The 22,729-nt window shown below is 46.5% G+C and overlaps 27 non-coding genes and 2 pseudogenes across 27 annotated transcripts; all 29 read left to right on the plus strand.

Moving 5' to 3' along the window:
* Window positions 1-294: 294 nt before the first annotated feature.
* Window positions 295-413, plus strand: LOC123414187. Its single transcript, XR_006614256.1, has one exon. It is a non-coding gene; the product is annotated as a 5S ribosomal RNA (ribosomal RNA).
* Window positions 414-748: 335 nt separating this feature from the next.
* LOC123414236 lies at window positions 749-865 on the plus strand (annotated as a pseudogene).
* Window positions 866-1,187: 322 nt separating this feature from the next.
* LOC123413914 lies at window positions 1,188-1,306 on the plus strand. Its single transcript, XR_006614019.1, has one exon. It is a non-coding gene; the product is annotated as a 5S ribosomal RNA (ribosomal RNA).
* Window positions 1,307-1,639: 333 nt separating this feature from the next.
* On the plus strand, window positions 1,640-1,758 carry LOC123413683. Its single transcript, XR_006613805.1, has one exon. It is a non-coding gene; the product is annotated as a 5S ribosomal RNA (ribosomal RNA).
* Window positions 1,759-2,091: 333 nt separating this feature from the next.
* Window positions 2,092-2,210, plus strand: LOC123414102. Its single transcript, XR_006614183.1, has one exon. It is a non-coding gene; the product is annotated as a 5S ribosomal RNA (ribosomal RNA).
* A 332-nt stretch (window positions 2,211-2,542) lies between these two features.
* On the plus strand, window positions 2,543-2,661 carry LOC123414980. The gene has a single exon (XR_006614888.1). It is a non-coding gene; the product is annotated as a 5S ribosomal RNA (ribosomal RNA).
* Window positions 2,662-2,995: 334 nt separating this feature from the next.
* LOC123414628 lies at window positions 2,996-3,114 on the plus strand. Its single transcript, XR_006614557.1, has one exon. It is a non-coding gene; the product is annotated as a 5S ribosomal RNA (ribosomal RNA).
* A 333-nt stretch (window positions 3,115-3,447) lies between these two features.
* Window positions 3,448-3,566, plus strand: LOC123414774. Its single transcript, XR_006614696.1, has one exon. It is a non-coding gene; the product is annotated as a 5S ribosomal RNA (ribosomal RNA).
* Window positions 3,567-3,899: 333 nt separating this feature from the next.
* On the plus strand, window positions 3,900-4,017 carry LOC123414115. Its single transcript, XR_006614195.1, has one exon. It is a non-coding gene; the product is annotated as a 5S ribosomal RNA (ribosomal RNA).
* Window positions 4,018-4,350: 333 nt separating this feature from the next.
* LOC123414874 lies at window positions 4,351-4,469 on the plus strand. The gene has a single exon (XR_006614790.1). It is a non-coding gene; the product is annotated as a 5S ribosomal RNA (ribosomal RNA).
* A 333-nt stretch (window positions 4,470-4,802) lies between these two features.
* Window positions 4,803-4,921, plus strand: LOC123414465. The gene has a single exon (XR_006614428.1). It is a non-coding gene; the product is annotated as a 5S ribosomal RNA (ribosomal RNA).
* A 333-nt stretch (window positions 4,922-5,254) lies between these two features.
* On the plus strand, window positions 5,255-5,373 carry LOC123414117. Its single transcript, XR_006614196.1, has one exon. It is a non-coding gene; the product is annotated as a 5S ribosomal RNA (ribosomal RNA).
* Window positions 5,374-5,706: 333 nt separating this feature from the next.
* LOC123414984 lies at window positions 5,707-5,824 on the plus strand. Its single transcript, XR_006614892.1, has one exon. It is a non-coding gene; the product is annotated as a 5S ribosomal RNA (ribosomal RNA).
* A 332-nt stretch (window positions 5,825-6,156) lies between these two features.
* LOC123414832 lies at window positions 6,157-6,275 on the plus strand. Its single transcript, XR_006614750.1, has one exon. It is a non-coding gene; the product is annotated as a 5S ribosomal RNA (ribosomal RNA).
* A 420-nt stretch (window positions 6,276-6,695) lies between these two features.
* On the plus strand, window positions 6,696-6,814 carry LOC123414938. The gene has a single exon (XR_006614849.1). It is a non-coding gene; the product is annotated as a 5S ribosomal RNA (ribosomal RNA).
* A 333-nt stretch (window positions 6,815-7,147) lies between these two features.
* On the plus strand, window positions 7,148-7,266 carry LOC123414837. Its single transcript, XR_006614755.1, has one exon. It is a non-coding gene; the product is annotated as a 5S ribosomal RNA (ribosomal RNA).
* A 333-nt stretch (window positions 7,267-7,599) lies between these two features.
* LOC123414831 lies at window positions 7,600-7,718 on the plus strand. The gene has a single exon (XR_006614749.1). It is a non-coding gene; the product is annotated as a 5S ribosomal RNA (ribosomal RNA).
* Window positions 7,719-8,051: 333 nt separating this feature from the next.
* LOC123414838 lies at window positions 8,052-8,170 on the plus strand. Its single transcript, XR_006614756.1, has one exon. It is a non-coding gene; the product is annotated as a 5S ribosomal RNA (ribosomal RNA).
* Window positions 8,171-8,503: 333 nt separating this feature from the next.
* LOC123414209 lies at window positions 8,504-8,622 on the plus strand (annotated as a pseudogene).
* Window positions 8,623-8,955: 333 nt separating this feature from the next.
* Window positions 8,956-9,074, plus strand: LOC123414691. The gene has a single exon (XR_006614618.1). It is a non-coding gene; the product is annotated as a 5S ribosomal RNA (ribosomal RNA).
* Window positions 9,075-9,407: 333 nt separating this feature from the next.
* On the plus strand, window positions 9,408-9,526 carry LOC123413728. The gene has a single exon (XR_006613846.1). It is a non-coding gene; the product is annotated as a 5S ribosomal RNA (ribosomal RNA).
* Window positions 9,527-9,859: 333 nt separating this feature from the next.
* LOC123414635 lies at window positions 9,860-9,978 on the plus strand. Its single transcript, XR_006614564.1, has one exon. It is a non-coding gene; the product is annotated as a 5S ribosomal RNA (ribosomal RNA).
* Window positions 9,979-10,311: 333 nt separating this feature from the next.
* On the plus strand, window positions 10,312-10,430 carry LOC123414890. The gene has a single exon (XR_006614804.1). It is a non-coding gene; the product is annotated as a 5S ribosomal RNA (ribosomal RNA).
* Window positions 10,431-10,763: 333 nt separating this feature from the next.
* Window positions 10,764-10,882, plus strand: LOC123414592. The gene has a single exon (XR_006614523.1). It is a non-coding gene; the product is annotated as a 5S ribosomal RNA (ribosomal RNA).
* Window positions 10,883-11,215: 333 nt separating this feature from the next.
* Window positions 11,216-11,332, plus strand: LOC123414099. The gene has a single exon (XR_006614181.1). It is a non-coding gene; the product is annotated as a 5S ribosomal RNA (ribosomal RNA).
* Window positions 11,333-12,119: 787 nt separating this feature from the next.
* LOC123413802 lies at window positions 12,120-12,238 on the plus strand. The gene has a single exon (XR_006613916.1). It is a non-coding gene; the product is annotated as a 5S ribosomal RNA (ribosomal RNA).
* A 332-nt stretch (window positions 12,239-12,570) lies between these two features.
* On the plus strand, window positions 12,571-12,689 carry LOC123413754. Its single transcript, XR_006613868.1, has one exon. It is a non-coding gene; the product is annotated as a 5S ribosomal RNA (ribosomal RNA).
* A 333-nt stretch (window positions 12,690-13,022) lies between these two features.
* Window positions 13,023-13,141, plus strand: LOC123414280. The gene has a single exon (XR_006614282.1). It is a non-coding gene; the product is annotated as a 5S ribosomal RNA (ribosomal RNA).
* A 333-nt stretch (window positions 13,142-13,474) lies between these two features.
* Window positions 13,475-13,593, plus strand: LOC123414775. The gene has a single exon (XR_006614697.1). It is a non-coding gene; the product is annotated as a 5S ribosomal RNA (ribosomal RNA).
* Window positions 13,594-22,729: the final 9,136 nt, after the last annotated feature.

The raw sequence follows: 22,729 nt of genomic DNA on the forward strand, positions 1-22,729 counted from the left end.
GCGGGAGCGTGATCTATATGACCTCGTTTTCTTATTTTTGACGTTTACTAGTTTTCTTATTTTTGACGTTTGTGATATGTTTTAGCTTGCGTCTCATTGTTGACGTGTCTAGGGGCGGCGTCGTTGGGTGTCAAGCGTGGTGGGAAAAGTCGCGGAGGTCGTGGCGGTGCTCGTGTTGTTGGGGTAGAGAGGGAGCGGTGAAATTCTTGTGTTAAACTCGTCTCCGTTGTCGAGGCAAATGTGGCAATGGACACGGGAGGGGCAAGCATAAGGAAAAATAGATAGTTGCATGTCGGATGCGATCATACCTGCACTAAAGCCCCGGATCCCATTAGAACTCGAAAGTTAAGCATGCTTGGCCGAGAATAGTACTAGGATGGGTGACCTCCTGGGAAGTCCTCGCCTTGCATTGCCCTTTTTAAATATTTTTGCGCCACATGACAAGGATGACGCGGGAGCGTGATCCATATGACCTCGTTTTCTTATTTTTGACGTTTACTAGTTTTCTTATTTTTGACGTTTGTGATATGTTTTAGCTTGCGTCTCATTGTTGACGTGTCTAGGGGCGGCGTCGTTGGGTGTCAAGCGTGGTGGGAAAAGTCACGGAGGTCGTGGCGGTGCTCGTGTTGTCGGGGTAGAGAGGGAGCGGTGAAATTCTTGTGTTAAACTCGTCTCCGTTGTCGAGGCAAATGTGGCAATGGACACGGGAGGGGCAAGCATAAGGAACAAATAGATAGTTGCATGTCGGATGCGATCATACCAGCACTAAAGCATCGGATCCCATGAGAACTCCGAAGTTAAGCGTGCTTGGGCGAGAGTAGTACTTGGATGGGTGACCTCCTGGGAACGCCACATGACAAGGATGACGCGGGAGCGTGATCCATATGACCTCGTTTTCTTCTTTTTGACGTTTACTAGTTTTCTTATTTTTGACATTTACTAGTTTTCTTATTTTTGACGTTTGTGATATGTTTTAGCTTGCGTCTCATTGTTGACGTGTCTAGGGGCGGCGTCGTTGGGTGTCAAGCGTGGTGGGAAAAGTCACGGAGGTCGTGGCGGTGCTCGTGTTGTCGGGGTAGAGAGGGAGCGGTGAAATTCTTGTGTTAAACTCGTCTCCGTTGTCGAGGCAAATGTGGCAATGGACACGGGAGGGGCAAGCATAAGGAACAAATAGATAGTTGCATGTTGGATGCGATCATACCAGCACTAAAGCATCGGATCCCTTGATAACTCCGAAGTTAAGCGTGCTTGGGCGAGAGTAGTACTATGATGGGTAACCTCCTGGGAAGTCCTTGTGTTGCATTCCCCTTTTTAAATATTTTTGCGCCACGTGACAAGGATGACGCGGGAGCCTGATCTATATGACCTCGTTTTCTTATTTTTGACGTTTACTAGTTTTCTTATTTTTGACGTTTGTGATATGTTTTAGCTTGCGTCTCATTGTTGACCTGTCTAGGGGCGGCGTCGTCGGGTGTGAAGCGCGGTGGGAAAAGTCACACAGGTCGTGGCGGTGCTCGTGTTGTCGGGGTAGAGAGGGAGCGGCGAAATTCTTGTGTTAAACTCGTCTCTGTTGTCGAGGCAAATGTGGCAATGGACACGGGAGGGGCAAGCATAAGGAACAAATAGATAGCTGCATGTCGGACGCGATCATACCAGCACTAAAGCACCGGATCCCATGAGAACTCCGAAGTTAAGTGTGCTTGGGAGAGATTAGTACTAGGATGGGTGACCTCCTGGGAAGTCCTTGTGTTGCATTCCCCTTTTTAAATATTTTTGCGCCACGTGACAAGGATGACGCGGGAGCGTGATCTATATGACCTCGTTTTCTTATTTTTGACGTTTACTAGTTTTCTTATATTTGACTTTTGTGATATGTTTTAGCTTGCGTGTCATTGTTGACGTGTCTAGGGGCGGCGTCGTTGGGTGTCAAGCGCGGTGGGAAAAGTCACGGACGTCGTGGCGGTGCTCGTGTTTTCGGGGTAGAGAGGGAGCGGCGAAATTCTTGTGTTAAACTCGTCTCCGTTGTCGAGGCAAATGTGGCAATGGACACGGGAGGGGCAAGCATAAGGAACAAATAGATAGTTGCATGTCGTATGCGATCATACCAGCACTAAAGCACCGGATCCCAGCAGAACTTTGAAGTTAAGCGTGCTTGGGCGACACTAGTACTAGAATGGGTGACCTCCTGGGAAGTCCTCGTGTTGCAGTCCCCTTTTTAAATATTTTTGCGCCACGTGACAAGGATGGCGCGGGAGCGTGATCTATATGACCTCGTTTTCTTATTTTTGACGTTTACTAGTTTTCTTATTTTTGACGTTTGTGATATGTTTTAGCTTGCGTATCATTGTTGACGTGTCTAGGGGCGGCTTCGTCGGGTGTCAAGCGCGGTGGGAAAAGTCACAGAGGTCGTGGCGGTGCTCGTGCTGTCGGGTTAGAGAGGGAGCGGTGAAATTCTTGTGTGAAACTCGCTCCGTTGTCGAGGCAAATGTGGCAATGGACACGGGAGGGGCAAGCATAAGGAATAAATAGATAGTTGCATGTCGGATGCGATCATACCAGCACTAAAGCACCGGATCCCATCAGAACCGCGAAGTTAAGCGTGCTTGGGCGAGAGTAGTACTAGGATGGGTGACCTCCTCGGAAGTCCTCGTGTTGCATTCCGCTTTTTTAATATTTTTGCGCCAGGTGACAAGGATGACGCGGGAGCGTGATCTATATGACCTCGTTTTCTTATTTTTGGACGTTTACTAGTTTTATTATTTTTGACGTTTGTGATATGTTTTAGCTTGCGTCTCATTGTTGACCTGTCTAGGGGCGGCGTCGTCGGGTGTCAAGCGCGGTGGGAAAAGTCACAGAGGTCGTGGCGTTGCTCGTGTTGTCGGGGTAAAGAGGGAGCGGTGAAATTCTTGTGTTAAACTCGTCTCCGTTGTCGAGGCAAATGTGGCAATGGACACGGGAGGGGCAAGCATAAGGAACAAATAGATAGTTCCATGTCGGATGCGATCATACCAGCACTAAAGCACCGGATCCCATCAGAACTCCGAAATTAAGCGTGCTTGGGCGAGAGTAGTACTAGGATGGGTGACCTCCTGGTAAGTCCTCGTGTTGCATTCCCCTTTTTTAATATTTTTGCGCCACGTGACAAGGATGACGCGGGAGCGTGATCTATATGACCTCGTTTTCTTATTTTTGACGTTTACTAGTTTTCTTATTTTTGACGTTTGTGATATGTTTTAGCTTGCGTCTCATTGTTGACCTGTCTAGGGGCGGCGTCGTCGGGTGTCAAGCGCGGTGGGAAAAGTCACACCGGTCGTGGCGGTGCTCGTGTTGTCGGGGTACAGAGGGAGCGGCGAAATTCTTGTGTTAAACTCGTCTCTGTTGTCGAGGCAAATGTGGCAATGGACACGGGAGGGGCAAGCATAAGGAACAAATAGATAGTTGCAAGTCGGATGCGATCATACCAGCACTAAAGCACCGGATCCCATCAGAACTCCGAAGTTAAGCGTGCTTGGGGGAGAGTAGTACTAGGATGGGTGACCTCCTTGGAAGTCCTCGTTTTGCATTCCCCTTTTTAAATATTTTTGCACCACGTGAAAAGGATGGCGCGGGAGCGTGATCTATATGACCTCGTTTTCTAATTTTTGACGTTTACTAGTTTTCTTATTTTTGACTTTTGTGATATGTTTTAGCTTGCGTCTCATTATCGACGTGTCTAGGCGCGGCGTCGTCGGGTGTCAAGCGTAGTGGGAAAAGTCACAGAGGTCGTGGCGGTGCTCGTGATGTCGGGCTAGAGTGGGAGCGGTTAAATTCTTGTGTTAAACTCGTCTCCGTTGTCGACGCAAATGTGGCAATGGACACGAGAGGGGCAAGCATAAGGAGCAACTAGATAGTTGCATGTCGGATGCGATCATACCAGCACTAAAGCACCGGATCCAATCAGAACTAGGAAGTTAAGCGTGCTTGGGTGAGAGTAGTACTAGGATGGGTGACCTCCTGGAAGTCCTCGTGTTGCATTCCCCTTTTTAAATATTTTTGCGCCACGTGACAAGGATGACGCGGGAGCGTGATCTATATGACCTCATTTTCTTATTTTTGACGTTTACTAGTTTTCTTATTTTTGACGTTTGTGATATGTTTTAGCTTAAGTCTCATTGTTGACGTGTCTAGGGGCAGCGTCATGGGGTGTGAAGCACGGTGGGAAAAGTCATAGAGGTCGTGGCGGTGCTCGTGATGTCGGGGTACAGAGGGAGCGGAGAAATTCTTGTGTTAAACTCGTCTCCGTTGTCGAGGCAAATGTGGCAATGGACACGGGAGAGTCAAGCATAAGGAACTAATAGATAGTTGCATGTCGGGTGCGATTATACCAGCACTAAAGCACCGGATCCCATCAGAACTCCCAAGTTTAGCGTGCTTGGGCGAGAGTAGTACTAGGATGGGTGACCTCCTGGGAAGTCCTCGTGTTGCATTCCCCTTTTTAAATATTTTTGGTCCACGTGACACGGATGACGTGGGAGCGTGATCTATATGACCTCATTTTCTTATTTTTGACGTTTACTAGTTTTCTTATTTTTGACGTTTGTGATATGTTTTAGCTTAAGTCTCATTGTTGACGTGTCTAAGGGCAGCGTCATGGGGTGTGAAGCACGGTGGGAAAAGTCATAGAGGTCGTGGCGGTGCTCGTGATGTCGGGGTACAGAGGGAGCGGAGAAATTCTTGTGTTAAACTCGTCTCCGTTGTCGAGGCAAATGTGGCAATGGACACGGGACAGTCAAGCATAAGGAACTAATAGATAGTTGCATGTCGGGTGCGATTATACCAGCACTAAAGCACCGGATCCCATCAGAACTCCGAAGTTTAGCGTGCTTGGGCGAGAGTAGTACTAGGATGGGTGACCTCCTGGGAAGTCCTCGTGTTGCATTCCCCTTTTTTAATATTTTTGGTCCACGTGACACGGATGACGTGGGAGCGTGATCTATATGACCTCGTTTTCTTATTTTTGACGTTAACTAGTTTTCTTATTTTTGACGTTTGTGATATGTTTTAGCTTGTGTCTCATTGTTGACATGTCTAGGGGCAGCGTCGTCGGGTGTCAAGCGCGATGGGAAAAGTCACAGAGGTCGTGGCGGTGCTCGTGATGTCGGGGTAGAGAGGGAGCGGTGAAATTCTTGAGTTAAAATCGTCTCCGTTGTCGAGGCAAATGTGGGAATGGACACGGGAGGGGCAAGCATAAGGAACAAATAGATAGTTGCATGTCGGATGGAATCATACCAGCACTAAAGCACCAGATCCCATCAGAACCCCGAAGTTAAGCGTCCTTGGGTGAGAGTAGTACTAGGATTGGTGACCTCCTGGGAAGTCCTCGTGTTGCATTCCCCTTTTTAAATATTTTTGCGCCATGTGACAAGGATGACGCGGGAGCGTGATCTATATGACCTCGTTTTCTTATTTTTGACGTTTACTAGTTTTCTTATTTTTGACGTTTGTGATATGTTTTAGATTGCGTCTCATTGTTGACGTGTCTAGGGGCGGCGGCGTTGGGTGTCAAGCGCGGTGGTAAAAGTTACAAAGGTCGTGGCGGTGCTCGTGTTGTCGGGGTAGAGAGGGAGCCGTGAAATTCTTGTGTTAAACTCGTCTCCGTTGTCGAGGCAAATGTGGCAATGGACACGGGAGGGGCAAGCATCAGGAATAAATAGATAGTTGCATGTCGGATGTGATCATACCAGCACTTAGCACCGGATCCCATTAGAACTCCGAAGTTAAGCGTGCTTGGGCGAGAGTAGTACTAGGATGGGTGACCTCTTGTGAAGTCCTCGTGTTACATGCCCCATTTTAAATATTTTTGCGCCACGTGACAAGGATGACGAGGGAGCATGATCTATATGACCTCATTTTCTTATTTTTGACGTTTACTAGTTTTCTTATTTTTGACGTTTGTGATATGTTTATCTTGCGTCTCATTGTTGACGTGTTTAGGGGCGACGTCGTTGGGTGTCAAGCGCGGTGGGAAAAGTCACAGAGGTCGTGGCGGTGCTCGTGTTGTCGGGGTAGAGAGGGAGCGATGAAATTCTAGTGTTAAACTCATCTCCGTTGTCGAGGCAAATGTGGCAATGGACATGGGAGGGGCAAGCATAAGGAACAAATAGATAGTTTCATGTCGGATGCGATCATACCAGCACTAAAGCATCGGATCCCATCAGAACTCCAAAGTTAAGTGTGCTTGGGCGAGAGTATTACTAGGATGGGTGACCTCGTGGGAAGTCCTCGTGTTGCATTCCCCTTTTTAAATATTTTTGCGCCACGTGAGAAGGATGAGAGTAGTACTAGGATGGGTGACCTCCTGGAAAGTCCTCGTGTTGCATTCCCCTTTTTAAATATTTTTGCGCCATGTGACAAGGATGACGCGGGAGCGTGATCTATATGACCTCGTTTTCTTATTTTTGACGTTTACTAGTTTTCTTATTTTTGACGTTTGTGATATGTTTTAGCGTGCGTCTCATTGTTGTCGTGTCTAGGGGCGGCGGCCTCGGGTGTCAAGCGCGGTGGTAAAAGTTACAAAGGTCGTGGCGGTGCTCGTGTTGTCGGGTTAGAGAGGGAGCGGTGAAATTCTTGTGTTAAACTCGTCTCCGTTGTCGAGGCAAATGTGGCAATGGACACGGGAGGGGCAAGCATAAGGAACAAATAGATAGTTGCATGTTGGATGCGATTATACCAGCACTAAAGCACCGGATCCCATCAGAACTCCGAAGTTAAGCGTGCTTGGGCGAAAGTAGTACTAGGATTGGTGACCTCCTCGGAAGTCCTCGTGTTGCATTCCCCTTTTTAAATATTTTTGCGCCACGTGACAAGGATGACGCGGGAGCGTGATCTATATAACCTCATTTTCTTATTTTTGACGTTTACTAGTTTTCTTATTTTTGACGTTTGTGATATGTTTTAGCTTGCGTCTCATTGTTGGCGTGTCTAGGGGCATCGTAGTTGGGTGTCAAGCGCGGTGGGAAAAGTCACAGAGGTCGTGGCGGTGCTCGTGTTGTCGGGGTAGAGAGGGAGCGGTGAAATTCTTGTGTTAAACTCGTCTCCGTTGTCGAGGCAAATGTGGCAATGGACACGGGAGGGGCAAGCATAAGGAACAAATAGATAGTTGCATGTCGTATGCGATCATACCAACACTAAAGCACCGGATCCCATCAGAACTCCGAAGTTAAGCATGCTTGGTCGAGAGTAGTACTAGGATGGGTGACCTCCTGGGAAGTCCTCGTGTTGCATTCCCCTTTTTAAATATTTTTGCGCCACGTGACAAGGATGACGCGGGAGCGTGATCTATATGACCTCATTTTCTTATTTTTGACGTTTACTAGTTTTCTTATTTTTGACATTTGTGATATGTTTTAGCTTGCGTCTCATTGTTGACGTGTCTAGGGGCGGCGTAGTTGGGTGTCAAGCGCGGTGGGAAAAGTCACAGAGATCGTGGCGGTGCTCGTGTTGTCGGGGTAGAGAGGGAGCGGTGAAATTCTTGTGTTAAACTCGTATCCGTTGTCGAGGCAAATGTGGCAATGGACACGGGTGGGGCAAGCATAAGGAACAAATGGATAGTTGCATGTCGGATGGGATCATACCAGCACTAAAGCACCGGATCCCATCAGAACTCCGAAGTTAAGCGTGCTAGGGCACGAGTAGTACTAGGATGGGTGACCTCCTCGGTAGTCCTTGTGTTGCATTCCCCTTTTTAAATATTTTTGCGCCACGTGACAAGGATGACGCGGGAGCGTGATCTATATGACCTCATTTTCTTATTTTTGACGTTTACTAGTTTTCTTATTTTTGACGTTTGTGATATGTTCTAGCTTGCGTCTCATTGTTGGCGAGTCTAGGGGCGTCGTAGTTGGGTGTCAAGCGCGGTGGGAAAAGTCACAGAGGTCGTGGCGGTGCTCGTGTTGTCGGGGTAGAGAGGGAGCGGTGAAATTCTTGTGTTAAACTAGTCTCCGTTGTCGAGGCAAATGTGGCAATGGACACGGGAGGGGCAAGCATAAGGAACAAATAGATAGTTGCATGTCGTATGCGATCATACCAACACTAAAGCACCGGATCCCATCAGAACTCCGAAGTTAAGCATGCTTGGTCGAGAGTAGTACTAGGATGGGTGACCTCCTGGGAAGTCCTCGTGTTGCATTCCCCTTTTTAAATATTTTTGCGCCACGTGACAAGGATGACGCGGGAGCGTGATCTATATGACCTCATTTTCTTATTTTTGACGTTTACTAGTTTTCTTATTTTTAACATTTGTGATATGTTTTAGCTTGCTCCTCATTGTTGACGTGTCTAGGGGCGGCGTAGTTGGGTGTCAAGCGCGGTGGGAAAAGTCACAGAGGTCGTGGCGGTGCTCGTGTTGTCGGGGTAGAGAGGGAGCGGTGAAATTCTTGTGTTAAACTCGTATCCGTTGTCGAGGCAAATGTGGCAATGGACACGGGTGGGGCAAGCATAAGGAACAAACGGATAGTTGCATGTCGGATGAGATCATACCAGCACTAAAGCAAAGGATCCCATCAGAACTCCGAATTTAAGCGTGCTTGGGCACGAGTAGTACTAGGATGGGTGACCTCCTCGGTAGTCCTCGTGTTGCATTCCTCTTTTTAAATATTTTTGCGCCACGTGACAAGGATGACGCGGGAGCGTGATCTATATGACCTCATTTTCTTATTTTTGACGTTTACTAGTTTTCTTATTTTTGACGTTTGTGATATGTTTTAGCTTGCGTCTCATTGTTGGCGTGTCTAGGGGCGGCGTAGTTGGGTGTCAAGCGCGGTGGGAAAAGTCACAGAGGTCGTGGCGGTGCTCGTGTTGTCGGGGTAGAGAGGGAGCGGTGAAATTCTTGTGTTAAACTCGTCTCCCTTGTCGAGGCAAATGTGGCAATGGACACGGGAGGGGCAAGCATATCGAACAAATAGATAGTTGCATGTCGTATGCGGTCATACCAGCACTAAAGCAACGGATCCCATCAGAACTCCGAAGTTAACCGTGCTTGGGCGAGAGTAGTACTAGGATGGGTGACCTCCTGAGAAGTCCTCGTGTTGCATTCCCCTTTTTAAATATTTTTGTGCCACGTGACAAGGATGACGCGGGAGCGTGATCTATATGACCTCGTTTTCTTATTTTTGACGTTTACTAGTTTTCTTATTTTTGATGTTTGTGATATGTTTTAGCCTGCGTCTCATTGTTGACGTGTCTAGGGGCGGCGGCGTTGGGTGTCAAGCGCGGTGGGAAAAGTCACAGAGGTCGTGGCGGTGCTCGTGTTGTCGGGGTAGAGAGGGAGGGGTGAAATTCTTGTGTTAAACTCGTCTCCGTTGTCGAGGCAAATGTCGCAATGGACACGGGAGGGGCAAGCATAAGGAACAAATAGATAGTTGCATGTCGGATTTGATCATACCAGCACTAAAGCACCGGATCCCTTCAGAACTCAGAAGTTAAGTGTGCTTGGGCGAGAGTAGTACTAGGATGGGTGACCTCCTGGGAAGTCCTCGTGTTGCATTCCAATTTTTAAATATTTTTGCGCCACGTGACAAGGATGACGCGGGAGCGTGATCTAGATGACCTCGTTTTCTTATTTTTGACGTTTACTAGTTTTCTTATTTTTGACGTTTGTGATATGTTTTAGCTTGCGTCTCATTGTTGACGTGTCTAGGGGCGGCGTCGTTGGGTGTCAAGCGCGGTGGGAAAAGTCACAGAGGTCGTGGCGGTGCTCGTGTTGTCGGGGTAGAGAGGGAGCGGTGAAATTCTTGTGTTAAACTCGTCTCCGTTGTCGAGGCAAATGTGGCAATGGACACGGGAGGGGCAAGCATAAGGAACAAATAGATAGTTGCATGTCGGATGCGATCATACCAGCACTAAAGCACCGGATCCCATCAGAACTCCGAAGTTAAGCGTGCTTGGGCGAGAGTAGTACTACGATGGGTGACCTCCTGCGAAGTCCTCCTGTTGCATTCCCCTTTTTAAATATTTTTGTGCCACGTGACAAGGATGACGCGGGAGCGTGATCTATATGACCTCGTTTTCTTATTTTTGACGTTTACTAGTTTTCTTATTTTTGACGTTTGTGATATGTTTTAGCCTGCGTCTCATTGTTGACGTGTCTAGGGGCGGCGGCGTTGGGTGTCAAGCGCGGTGGGAAAAGTCACAGAGGTCGTGGCGGTGCTCGTGTTGTCGGGGTAGAGAGGGAGCGGTGAAATTCTTGTGTTAAACTCGTCTCCGTTGTCGAGGCAAATGTCGCAATGGACACGGGAGGGGCAAGCATAAGGAACAAATAGATAGTTGCATCGCGAATGCGATCATACCAGCACTAAAGCACCGGATCCCATCAGAACTCGGAAGTTAAGTGTGCTTGGGCGAGAGTAGTACTAGGATGGGTGACCTCCTGGGAAGTCCTCGTGTTGCATTCCCCTTTTTAAATATTTTTGCGCCACGTGACAAGGATGACGCGGGAGCGTGATCTAGATGACCTCGTTTTCTTATTTTTGACGTTTACTAGTTTTCTTATTTTTGACGTTTGTGATTTGTTTTAGCTTGCGTCTCATTATTGACGTGTCTAGGGGCGACGTCGTTGGGTGTCAAGCACGGTGGGAAAAGTCACAGAGGTCGTGGCGGTGCTCGTGTTGTCGGGGTAGAGAGGGAGCGGTGAAATTCTTGTGTTAAACTCGTCTCCGTTGTCGAGGCAAATGTGGCAATGGACACGGGAGGGGCAAGCATAAGGAACAAATAGATAGTTGCATGTCGGATGCGATCATACCAGCACTAAAGCACCGGATCCCATCAGAACTCCGAAGTTAAGCGTGCTTGGGCGAGAGTAGTACTACGATGGGTGACCTCCTGCGAAGTCCTCGTGTTGCATTCCCCTTTTTAAATATTTTTGTGCCACGTGACAAGGATGAAGCGGGAGCGTGATCTATATGACCTCGTTTTCTTATTTTTGACGTTTACTAGTTTTCTTATTTTTGACGTTTGTGATATGTTTTAGCGTGCGTCTCATTGTTGACGTGTCTAGGGGCGGCGGCTTTGGGTGTCAAGCGCGGTGGGAAAAGTCACAGAGGTCGTGGCTGTGCTCGTGTTGTCGGGGTAGAGAGGGAGCGGTGAAATTCTTGTGTTAAACTCGTCTTCGTTGTCGAGGCAAATGTGGCAATGGAAACGGGAGGGGCAAGCATAAGGAACAAATAGATAGTTGCATGTCGGATGCGACTATACCAGCACTAAACACCGGTCCCATCAGAACTCCGAAGTTAAGCGTGCTTGGGCGAGAGTAGTACTAGGATGGATGACCTCCTCGGAAGTCCTCGTGTTGCATTCACCTTTTTAAATATTTTTGCGCCACGTGACAAGGATGACGCGGGAGCATGATCTATATGACCTCGTTTTTTATTTTTGACGTTTACTAGTTTTCTTATTTCTGACGTTTGTGATATGTTATAGCTTGCATCTCATTGTTGACGTGTTTAGGGGCGGCGTCGTTGGGTGTCAAGCACGGTGGGAAAAGTCACAGAGGTCGTGGCGGTGCTCGTGTTGTCGGGGTAGAGAGGGAGCGATGAAATTCTTGTGTTAAACTCGTCTCCGTTGTCGAGGCAAATGTGGCAATGGACATGGGAGGGGCAAGCATAAGGAACAAATAGATAGTTGCATGTTGGATGCGATAATACCAGCACGTCGTGTTGCTTTCCCCTTTTTAAATATTTTTGCGCCACGTGACAAGGATGAGAGTAGTACTAGGATGGGTGACCTCCTGGGAAGTCCTCGTGTTGCATTCCCCTTTTTAAATATTTTTGCGCCACGTGACAAGGATGACGCGGGAGCGTGATCTATATGACCTCATTTTCTTATTTTTGACGTTTACTAGTTTTCTTATTTTTGACATTTGTGATATGTTTTAGCTTGTGTCTCATTGTTGACGTGTCTAGGGGCGGCGTAGTTGGGTGTCAAGCGCGGTGGGAAAAGTCACAGAGGTCTTGGCGGTGCTCGTGTTGTCGGGGTAGAGAGGGAGCGGTGAAATTCTTGTGTTAAACTCGTATCCATTGTCGAGGCAAATGTGGCAATGGACACGGGTGGGGCAAGCATAAGGAACAAACGGATAGTTGCATGTCGGATGCGATCATACCAGCACAAAAGCACAGGATCCCATCAGAACTCCGAAGTTAAGCGTGCTTGGGCACGAGTAGTACTAGGATGGGTGACCTCCTCGGTAGTCCTCGTGTTGCATTCCTCTTTTTAAATATTTTTGCGCCACGTGACAAGGATGACGCGGGAGCGTGATCTATATGACCTCATTTTCTTATTTTTGACGTTTACTAGTTTTCTTATTTTTGACGTTTGTGATATGTTTTAGCGTGCGTCTCATTGTTGGCGTGTCTAGGGGCGGCGTAGTTGGGTGTCAAGCGCGGTGGGAAAAGTCACAGAGGTCGTGGCGGTGCTCGTGTGTCGGGGTAGAGAGGGAGCGGTGAAATTCTTGTGTTAGACTCGTATCCGTTGTCGAGGCAAATGTGGCAATGGACACGGGTGGGGCAAGCATAAGGAACAAATAGATAGTTGAATGTCGGATGCGATCATACCAGCACTAAAGCACCGGATCCCATCAGAACTCCGAATTTAAGCGTGCTTGGGCACGAGTAGTACTAGGATGGGTGACCTCCTCGGTAGTCCTCGTGTTGCATTCCCCTTTTTAAATATTTTTGCGCCACGTGACAAGGATGACGCGGGAGCGTGATCTATATGACCTCTTTTTCTTATTTTTGACGTTTACTAGTTTTCTTATTTTTGACGTTTGTGATATGTTTTAGCTTGCGTCTCATTGTTGACGTGTCTAGGGGCGGCGTCGTTGGGTGTCAAGCGCGGTGGGAAAAGTCACAGAGGTCGTGGAGGTGCTCGTGTTGTCGGGGTATAGAGGGAGCGGTGAAATTCTTGTGTTAAACTCGTCTCCGTTGTCGAGGCAAATGTCGCAATGGACACGGGAGGGGCAAGCATAAGGAACAAATAGATAGTTGCATGTCGGATGCGATCATACCAGCACTAAAGCACCGGATCCCATCAAAACTCCGAAGTTAAGCGTGCTTGGGCGAGAGTAGTACTACGATGGGTGACCTCCTGCGAAGTCCTCGTGTTGCATTCCCCTTTTTAAATATTTTTGTGCCTCGTGACAAGGATGACGCGGGAGCGTGATCTATATGACCTCTTTTTCTTATTTTTGACGTTTACTAGTTTTCTTATTTTTGACGTTTGTGATATGTTTTAGCTTGCGTCTCATTGTTGACGTGTCTAGGGGCGGCGTCGTTGGGTGTCAAGCGCGGTGGGAAAAGTCACAGAGGTCGTGGCGGTGCTCGTGTTGTCGGGGTAGAGAGGGAGCGGTGAAATTCTTGTGTTAAACTCGTCTCCGTTGTCGAGGCAAATGTCGCAATGGACACGGGAGGGGCAAGCATAAGGAACAAATAGATAGTTGCATTTTGGATGCGATCCTACCAGCACTAAAGCACCGGATCCCATAAGAACTCGGAAGTTAAGTGTGCTTGGGCGAGAGTAGTACTAGGATGGGTGACCTCCTGGGAAGTCCTCGTGTTGCATTCCCCTTTTTAAATATTTTTGCGCCACGTGACAAGGATGACGCGGGAGCGTGATCTAGATGACCTCGTTTTCTTATTTTTGACGTTTACTAGTTTTCTTATTTTTGACGTTTGTGATTTGTTTTAGCTTGCGTCTCATTATTGACGTGTCTAGGGGCGACGTCGTTGGGTGTCAAGCACGGTGGGAAAAGTCACAGAGGTCGTGGCGGTGCTCGTGTTGTCGGGGTAGAGAGGGAGCGGTGAAATTCTTGTGATAAACTCGTCTCCGTTGTCAAGGATCCGATATGCAACTATCTATTTGTTCCTTATGCTTGCCCCTCCCGTGTCCTTTGCCACATTTTCCTCGACAACGGAGACGAGTTTAACACAAGAATTTCAGTGCTCCCTCTCTACCCCGACAACACGAGCACCACCACGACCTGTGTGACTTTTCACACCGCGCTTGACACCCAACGACGCCGCCCCTAGTCACGTCAACAATGAGACGCAAGCTAAAACATATCACAAACGTCAAAAATAAGAAAACTAGTAAACGTCAAAATAAGAAAACGAGGTCATATAGATCACGCTCCCGCGTCATCCTTGTCACGTGGCGCAAAATATTTAAAAAGGGGAATGCAACACGAGGACTTCCGAGGAGGTCACCCATCCTAGTACTACTCTGTGTTGGAAATATGCCCTAGAGGCAATAATAAATTAGTTATTATTATATTTCTTTGTACATGATAATCGTTTATTATCCATGCTATAATTGTATTGATTGGAAACATAGTGCATGTGTGGATACATAGACAAAACACTGTCCCTAGTAAGCCTCTAGTTGACTAGCTCGTTGATCAAAGATGGTCAAGGTTTCCTGACCATAGGCAAGTGTTGTCACTTGATAACGGGATCACATCATTAGGGGAATCATGTGATGGACTAGACCCAAACTAATGGACGTAGCATGATGATCGTGTCATTATTGTTGCTACTGTTTTCTACGTGTCAAGTATTTGTTCCTATGACCATGAGATCATATAACTCACTGACACCGGAGGAATGCTTTGTGTGTATCAAACGTCGCAATGTAACTGGGTGACTATAAAGATGCTTTACAGGTATCTCCGAAGGTGTTCATTGAGTTAGTATGCATCGAGACTGGGATTTGTCACTCCGTGTGACTGAGAGGTATCTCGGGGCCCACTCGATAATACAACATCACACACAAGCCTTGCAAGCAATGTGACTTAGTGTAAGTTGCGGGATCTTGTATTACAGAACGAGTAAAGAGACTTGCTGGTAAACGAGAATGAAATAGGTATGCGGATACTGACGATCGAATCTCGGGCAAGTAACATACCGAAGGACAAAGGGAATGACATACGAGATTATATGAATCCTTGGCACTGAGGTTCAAACGATAAGATCTTCATAGAATATGTAGGATCCAGGTCCTGCTATTGGATATTGACCGAGGAGTCACTCGGGTCATGTCTACATAGTTCTCGAACCCGCAGGGTCTGCATACTTAAGGTTCGACCTTGTTTCATGCGTATTTGAGTTATATGGTTGGCTACCGAATGTTGTTCGAAGTCCCAGATGAGATCACGGACGTCACGAGGGTTTCCGGAATGGTTCGGAAACGATGATTGATATATAGGATGACTTCATTTGGTTACCGGAAGGTTTTCGGGCATTACCGGTAATGTACCGGGAATGACGAATGGGTTCCGGATCTTCACCGGGAGGGGGGCCACCCACCCGGGAGGGCCCAAGGACCTTGGGGGTGGCGCACCAAGTAGGTGGGGTGAGCCCAAGGCTGTCTTGCGCAAGAGAGAAAGAAAAACCAAAAGAAGAGAAAAAAAGGAAAGGTGGGAAAGAAGAGAAGGACTCCACCTTCCAATCCTAGTTGGACTAGGATTGGAGGAGGACTCCTCCTCCCCTTGGTGGCGCAGCCCTTGGGGCTCCTTGAGCCTCAAGGCAAGCCTCCCCTTCCCTCCTCCTATATATATGGAGCTATTAGGGCTGATTTGAGACAACTTTTGCCACGGCAGCCCGACCACATACCTCCACGGTTTTTCCTCTAGATCGCGTTTCTGCGGAGCTCGAGCGGAGCCCTGCTGAGATTAGATCACCACCAACCTCCGGAGCGCCATCACGCTGCCGGAGAACTCATCTACCTCTCCGTCTCTCTTGCTGGATCAAGAAGGCCGAGATCATCGTCGATTTGTATGTGTGCTGAACGCGGAGGTGCCGTCCGTTCGGCACTTGATCGTGGGACGGATCGTGGGACGGTTCGCAGGGCGGATCGAGGGACGTGAGGACGTTCCACTACATCAACCGCGTTCACTAACGCTTCTGCTGTGCAATCTACAAGGGTACGTAGATCGGAAATCCCCTCTCGTAGATGGACATCACCATGATAGGTCTTCGTGCGCGTAGGAAATTTTTTGTTTCCCATAAGACGTTCCTCAACAGTGGAATCACGAGCTAGGTTCATGCGTAGATGTAATCTCGAGTAGAACACAAAAGTTTTTGTGGGCGGTGATGTGCGTCTTGCTTCCCTCCTTAGTCTTTTCTTAATTCCGCGGTATTGTTGGATCGAAGCGGCTCGAACCGACATTACTCGTATGCTTACGAGAGACTGGCTTCATCGCTACGAGTAACTCCGTTGCTCAAAGATGACTGGCGGGTGTCAATTTCTCCAACTTTAGTTGAATCAGAATTGACCGAGGAGGTCCTTGGATGAGGTTAAATAGCAATTCATATATCTCCGTTGTGATGTTTGCGTAAGTAAGATGCGATCCTACTAGATACCCATGGTCACCACGTAAAACATGCAACAACAATTAGAGGACGTCTAACTTGTTTTTGCAGGGTATGCTTGTGATGTGATATGGCCAACGATGTGATGTGATATATTGGATGTATGAGATGATCATGTTTTAATAGTTAATATCGACTTGCACGTCGATGGTACGGCAACCGGCAGGAGCCATAGGGTTGTCTTTAAACTAACGTTTGTGCTTGCAGATGCGTTTACTATATTGCTAGGACGTAGCTTTAGTAGTAATAGCATGAGTAGCACGACAACCCCGATGGCGACACGTTGATGGAGATCATGGTGTGACGCCGGTAACAAGAAGATCGTGTCGGTGCTTTGGTGATGGAGATCAAGAAGCACATGACGATGGCCATATCATGTCACTTATGAATTGCATGTGATGTTAATCCTTTATGCACCTTATCTTGCTTAGAACGACGGTAGCATTATGAGGTGATCTCTCACTAAAATTTCAAGACGAAATTGTGTTCTCCCCGACTGTGCACCGTTGCGACGGTTCTTCGTTTCGAGACACCACGTAATGATCAGGTGTGATAGACTCAACGTTCACATACAACGGGTGCAAAACAGTTGCAAACGCGGAACACTCGGGTTAAGCTTGACGAGCCTAGCATGTGCAGACATGGCCTCGGAACACATGAGACCGAAAGGTCGAGCATGAATCATATAGTTGATATGATTAGCATAGAGATGCTTACCACTGAAACTATTCTCGACTCACGTGATGATCGGACTTGAGATAGTGGATTTGGATCATGTACCACTCAAATGACTAGAGAGATGTACTTTTTGAGTGGGAGTTCTTAAGTAATATGATTAATTGAACTAGTTGTCATGAACATAGTCTAATGGTCTTTGCGAATTACGATGTAGCTTGCGCTATAGCTCTACTGTTTTTATATGTTCCTAGAGAAAATTTAGTTGAAAGTTGATAGTAGCAAACTTTGCAAACTGAGTCTGTAAAATCGAGGATTGTCCTCGTTGCTGCGCAAAAGGCTTATGTCCTTAGTGCACCACTCGGTGTGCTGCACCTCGAGCGTCGTCTGTAGATGTTGTGAACATTCGACATACACGTTTCTGATGACTACACGATAGTTCAGTACAAAATACTTAATGGCTTAGAAGCAAGGCGCCGAAGACATTTTGAAACGTCACGGAACATAAGAGATGATATAAAGAGATGAAATTGTGATTTCATGCTTGTGCCCTTGTTAAGAGGTATGAGACCTCCGACAAGATTCTTTGTCCACGAAGTAAAGGAGAAAAGCTCAATCGTTGAGCGTGTGCTCAGATTATCTGAGTACGACAATCGCTTGAATCAAGTGGGAGTTGATCTTCCAGATAAGACAGTGATGGTTCTCCAAAGTCACTGCCACCAAGCTGTGAGAGCTTTGTGATGAACTATAACATATCAAGGATAGATACAATGATCCTTGAGGGATTCGCGATGTTTGACACTGCGAAAGTAGAAATCAAGAAGGAGCATCAATAGTTGATGGTTAGTAAAACCACTAAGTTTCAAGAAAGGCAAGGGCTAGAAGGGATACTTCGTGAAACGGCAAAACAATTGCTGCACTAATGAAGCTACGGCATAAACGGAGACTAGCTAAAGGCGAGGTGACGATACGTGTTGGAAGTGTTTCCAAGGTTGATATGATCAAACATCGCACGCTCCCTCTACCATCGGGATTGGTGTTAAACCTAAATAATTGTTATTTGGTGCTTGCGTTAAGCATGAACATGATTGGATCATGTTTATTGCAATACGATTATTCATTCAAAGAGAATAATGGTTACTCTACTTGCTTGAATAATCACCTTTAATGGTTTATTGAATCTCGATCGTAGTGTTACACATGTTCATGATTTTGGTGCCAAAAGATACGAGGTAATGATGATAGTACCACTCACTTGTGGCACTGCCGCTTGAGTCATGTTGGTATAAATTGCATGAAGAGGCTCCATGCTGATGGATCATTATTGATTTTGAATCACTAGTGACATGCAAATCATACCACATGAGCAAGGCCTTGTTTTCATTGAGATGAAACAAGATAGTAACGTGTTGGAAGTGATACATTTTGATGTATGCAGTCCAATGGGTGTTGAGGCATGCAGTGGATATCATTATGTTCTTACTTCGATGACGATTTGAGTAGATACAAGTGTATTTACTTAATGAATCACAAGTCTGAAATATTGAAAAGTTCAATTATGTTTCGGAGTGAAGTTCGTCGTAACAAGAGGATAAACTATCTACGATATGATCATAGAAATGAATATCTGAGTTACGAGTTTTGGTACGCAGTTAAGACAATGTGGAAATTGTTTCGCAATTCATGCCACCTGGAACATCATAGTGTGATGATGTGTTTGAACGTCATAGCCACGCACTATTCGGTATGCTGCATGCTATGATGTCTCTTATCAAATTACCACTATCGTTTATGGGTTATGCATTAGAGACAACCACATTCACTTTAAATAGGGCACCGCGTATTTTCGTTGACATGACACAGTATAGACTGAGGTTTAGAGAAATCTAAACTGTCATTTCTTGAAATTTTGGGGCTTCGACACTTATGTGAAAAAGTTTCAGTCTCATAAGCTCGAACCCAAAGCGGATAAATGCATCTTCATAGGATATCCAAAACAGTTGGGTACATCTCCTATCTCAGATCCGAAAGCAAAGTGTTTGTTTCTAGAAACGGATCCTTTCTCAAGGAAAGGTTTCTCTCGAAAGAATTGAGTGGAAGGGTGGTAGAACTTGATGAGGTTATTGAACCATCACTTCAACCACTGTGTAGCAGGGCACAGGAAGTTGTTCCTGTGGCGCCTACACCAATTGAAGTGAAAGCTGATGATGGTGATCATCGAGCATCGGATCAAGTTACTACGAACCTCGTAGGTTGACAAGGTCACATACTACTGCAGAGTGGTACGGTAACCCTGTCTTGGAGGTCATGTTGTTGAGCAACAGTGAACCTATGAGTTATGAAGAAAGCAATGGTGGGCCCGGATTCCGACAAATGGCTGGAGGCCATGAAATCCAAGAGAGGATCCATGTATGAAAACAAAGTGTAGACTTTGGAAGAACTACTTGACGGTCATAGGCTATTGAGTAAAGATGGATCTTTAAAAGGAAGACAGACAATGATGGTGATAAGTCACTATTAAGAAAAGCTCGACTTGTCGCAAAGATGTTTTCGACAAGATCAAACAGTTGACTATGATGATACTCTCTCACTCGTAGCGATGCTAAAAGTCTGTTAGAATTATGTTAGTAGTTGCTGCATTATTTATGAAATATTGCACATAGGATGTCAAAACATTGTTTCCTCGACGGTTTCCTTGAGCAAACATTGTATGTGATACAACCAGGAGGTTTTGTCGATCCTAAAGATACTAGCAAGTATGCAAGCTCCAGCGATCCTTCAATGGACTGGTGCAAGCATCTCGGAGTTGGAATATACACTTTGATGAGATGATCAAAGATTTTGGGTTTGTACAAGGTTTATGAGAAACTTGTATTTCCAAAGAAGTGAGTGGGAGCACTATAGAATTTCTGATAAGTATACGTGGTTGACATATTGTGGATCAGAAGTAATGTAGAATTTCTATAAAGCATACAAGGTTGTTTGAAAGGAGTTTTTCAAAGGACTACCTGGATTGCGCTACTTGAACGTTGAGCATCAAAGATCTATGGAGATAGATCGAAAGCGCTTAATAGAAGTTTCAACAAGATGCATGCCTTGACAAGTTTTGAAGGAGTTCAAAATAGATCAGCAAAGAAGGAGTTCTTGGTTGCGTTGTAAGGTGTGAATTTGAGTAAGACTCAAAACCCGACCCCGACAGAATAAAGAGAATAGATGAAGGTCGTCTTCTATGCCTTGGCCGTAGAATCTGAATTATGCCATGCTGGGTACCGCACCTGATGTGTGCCTTGACTCAAAGTCTGTTGAGAGCTACAAAGATGATCCATGATTGAATCACTAGCAGCGGTCAAAATTTATCCTTAGTAACTGATGGACTAATGAATTTTTATCGATTATGAAGGTGGTTAAAGAGTTCGTCGTAAAAGGTTACGTCGATGCATGCTTTGACACTAATCCGAATAACTATGAGTAGTGAAACGGATTCGTAAAGTAGAGTAGATATTTGGAGCATTTCCGAATAGCACATAGTAGAAGCATCTATAAGATGACATAAAGATTTGTAAAGAACACACGGATCTGAAAGTTTTCAGAACCGTTGACTAAAACCTCTCTCACGAGCAAGACGTGATCAGACCCCATAACTATATGGGTGTTGGATTCGTTGGAATCACATGGTGATGTGAACTAGATTATAGACTCTAGTGCAAGTGGGAGACTTTTGGAAATATGCCCTAGAGGCAATAATAAATTAGTTATTATTATATTTGTTTGTTCATGATAATCGTTTATTATCCATGCTATAATTGTATTGATTGGAAACACAGTGCATGTGTGGATACATAGACAAAACACTGTCCCTAGTAAGTCTCTAGTTGACTAGCTCGTTGGTCAAAGATGGTCAAGGTTTCCTGACCATAGGCAAGTGTTGTCACTTGATAACGGGATCACATCATTAGGGGAATCATGTGATGGACTAGACCCAAGCTAATAGACGTAGCATGATGATCGTCTCATTTTTCTTGCTACTGTTTTCTGCGTGTCAAGTATTTGTTCCTATGACCATGAGATCATATAACTCACTCACACCGGAGGAATGCTTTGTGTGTATCAATCGTCGCAACATAACTGGGTGACTATGAAGATGCTCTACAGGTATCTCCGAAGGTGTTCGTTGAGTTAGTATGGATCGAGACTGGGATTTGTCACTCCGTGTGACGGAGAGGTATCTCGGGGCCCACTCGGTAATACAACATCACAGAGAAGCCTTGCAAGCAATGTGACTTAGTGTAAGTTGAGGGATCTTGTATTACGGAACGAGTAAAGAGACTTGCCGGTAAACGAGATTGAAATAGGTATGCGGATACTGACGATCGAATCTCCGGCAAGTAACATACAGAAGGACAAAGGGAATGACATACGGGATTATATGAATCCTTGGCACTAAGGTTCAAACGATAAGATCTTCGTAGAATATGTATGATCCAATATGGGCATCCAGGTCCCGCTATTGGATATTGACCGAGGAGTCACTCGGGTCATGTCTACATAGTTCTCGAACCCACAGGGTCTGCACACTTAAGGTTCGACGTTGTTTTATGCGTATTTGAGTTATATGGTTGGTTACCGAATGTTGTTCGAACTGCCGGATGAGATCACGGACGTCACGAGGGTTTCCGGAATGGTCCGGAAACGAAGATTGATATATACGATGACTTCATTTGGTTACCGGAAGGTTTTCGGGCATTACCGGTAATGTACCGGGAATGACGAATGGGTTCCGGATCTTCACCGGGAGGGGGGCCACCCACCCGGGAGGGCCCAAGGACCTTGGGGGTGACGCACCAAGTAGGTGGGGTCAGCCCAAGGCAGTCTTGGGCAAGAGAGAAACAAAAACCAAAAGAAGAGAAAAAAAAAGGAAAGGTGGGAAAGAAGAGAAGGACTCCACCTTCCAATCCTAGTTGGACTAGGATTGGAGGAGGTCTCCTCCTCCCCTTGGTGGCGCAGCCCTTGGGGCTCCTTGAGCCTCAAGGCAAGCCTCCCCTCCCCTCCTCCTATATATATGGAGCTATTAGGGCTGATTTGAGACAACTTTTGCCACGGCAACCCGACCACATACCTCCACGGTTTTTCCTCTAGATCGCGTTTCTGCGGAGCTCGGGCGGAGCCCTGCTGAGATTAGATCACCACCAACCTCCGGAGTGCCGTCACGCTGTCGGAGAACTCATCTACCTCTCCATCTCTCTTGCAGGATCAAGAAGGCCGAGATCATCGTCGAGCTGTACATGCGCTGAACGCGGAGGTGTCATCCGTTCGGCACTTGATCGTGGGACGGATCGCGGGACGGTTCGTGGGACGGTTCGCGGGGCGGATCGAGGGACGTGAGGACGTTCCACTACATCAACCGCGTTCACTGACGCTTCTGCTGTGCGATCCACAAGGGTACGTAGATCGGAAATCCCCTCTCATAGATGGACAATACTATGATAGGTCTTCGTGCGCGTAGGAAATTTTTTGTTTCCCATGCGACGTTCCCCAACACTCTCGCCCAAGCATGCTTAACTTCGGAGTTCTGATGGGATACGGTGCTTTAGTGCTGGTATGATCGCATCTGACATGCAACTATCTATTTCTTCCTTATGCTTGCCCCTCCCGTGTCC

Source organism: Hordeum vulgare, chromosome 7H (genome assembly GCF_904849725.1).
Source record: "Hordeum vulgare subsp. vulgare chromosome 7H, MorexV3_pseudomolecules_assembly, whole genome shotgun sequence".
In the NCBI taxonomy this organism is placed as follows: domain Eukaryota; kingdom Viridiplantae; phylum Streptophyta; class Magnoliopsida; order Poales; family Poaceae; genus Hordeum; species Hordeum vulgare.